The sequence below is a fragment of the Penaeus monodon genome, chromosome 38 (assembly GCF_015228065.2).
Source record: "Penaeus monodon isolate SGIC_2016 chromosome 38, NSTDA_Pmon_1, whole genome shotgun sequence".
Classification (NCBI taxonomy): domain Eukaryota; kingdom Metazoa; phylum Arthropoda; class Malacostraca; order Decapoda; family Penaeidae; genus Penaeus; species Penaeus monodon.
In genome coordinates, this window is record NC_051423.1 from 18,070,010 (window position 1) to 18,071,743 (window position 1,734).

Genomic DNA, 1,734 nt, shown 5'->3' on the forward strand with positions numbered 1-1,734 from the left:
CGATCCCCCCCCCTGCCCGGAATCGTTTTTTGGGGAATCCTTTAGAAATTCAAAAACTTAGATATTACTCGTGACTGCCGACCCTGTGGTCTGTTATATGTCGACCCCCTGACGCCGTTCTGAGCTGCCGTTCTCTACCCTCCCTGCCGCCGTCTGAGCTGCGTCTTACCCCTCCTGCGCCTCTGAGCTGCCGTTCTCTACCCTCCCTGCCGCCTTGAGCTCCCGTTCTCTACCCCTCCCTGCCGCCGTTCTGAGCTGCCGTTCTCTACCCCTCTCCCTGCCGCCGTTCTGAGCTGCCGTTCTCTACCCCTCCCTGCCGCCGTTCTGAGCCGCCGTTCCCTACCCCCCTGCCGCCGTTCTGAGCTGCCGTTCTCTACCCCTCCCTGACGCCGTTCTGAGCTGCCGTTCTCAATCCCTCCCTGCCGCCGTTCTGAGCTGCCGTTCTGAGCCGCCGTTCTCTACCCCTCCATGACGCCGTTCTGAGCTGCCGTTCCCTGCCGCCGCTCCCTATCGTTCCCTTCCTCCCCTGCCGCCGCCCCCGCCGCCGCCCCCGCCGCCGCCCCCGCCGCCGCCCCCGCCGCCGCCCCCGCCGCTTGCCCGCCCGCCTCGCACTCAAGGCGATCGAGTTCAAAGGCTACAGATACCTGGTTATCGCGCCGCCAGCATAGCGCCTGATCGTATTTCATCCAAATGCCAAAGTGGGTATTCCTGGTCGAGGGCGAGCTGGGGTACAGCCGGGGCACTCCCTGGGCACCGCCGTGGCACTGCCGTAGCAACGAGAGGCTGGAGGGCCGCGGAGGAGACTCGGCGCCCGTTTTGGGGGCTGGGTGCGAGCCTACTTTATCTCTCTCTCTCTCTCTCTCTCTCTCTCTCTCTCTCTCTCTCTCTCTCTCTCTCTCTCTCTCTCTCTCTCTCTCTCTCTCTCTCTCTCTCTCTCTCTCTCTCTCTCTCTCTCTTTCTCCCCCACACCCTTTCTCCCTCTCCCTCTTTCCCCTCCCTTCCCCCTCCTTTCCCCTCATTTCCTCCATCCCCTTCCCCTCCTTTCCCCTATCCCTTCCCCTTCCCCTTCCCCCTCTGCCTGCTTTTACTCGGCCTGTGCTTTGCGGTATCTCCAAAGAGTCGATTTTGGGGACGAGTCGAACGTAATCTTATGTTTCTGTTCCTTTTTTCTGTTTTTCTTTTTTCTCTCTTTTCTTTCTTCGTGGCATGTGTCTGTCTCCTATCCTTTATTTTCTTATTCTTCTCATTCTCTTCCGTTCATCCTCTATTTTTTTCTTCTTCTTCCTCTTCTTCCTTTCACTTTGATATTTCTTTCTTTACCCTGCTTCTTCCATCGCATTCTCGAATTCCTCAGGTAATTGTGCGATTACAATAAAGTGTTCTCGAGTTACATACGTTAAAGATAACGATAAGGAAGGCACGTGAGGAAGGAAGGCACTTCAGGCGCGGGTGAGGGGGGGGGGGTGAGTCCTAGTCCTATCAGCCAGGTATGAGAGTAATTCACGCCTCCTTCAGGAAAGGAATGTGCTGTACATCATTCAGGACTTCAGCGGTTTTCAAGCGCGTGAGGTACATATGTCCAAGTTCGTATTTATATGAAATTCCTTTTTTTTTTGTATTTATTTATTTATTATTATTAACTATTTTATTTATTTATTATTATTATTATTTTTTTTTTTTTTGCGGGGGTGGCTATTATTGCGTTTATATGTGTCAGTTTTATTACGTGTACTT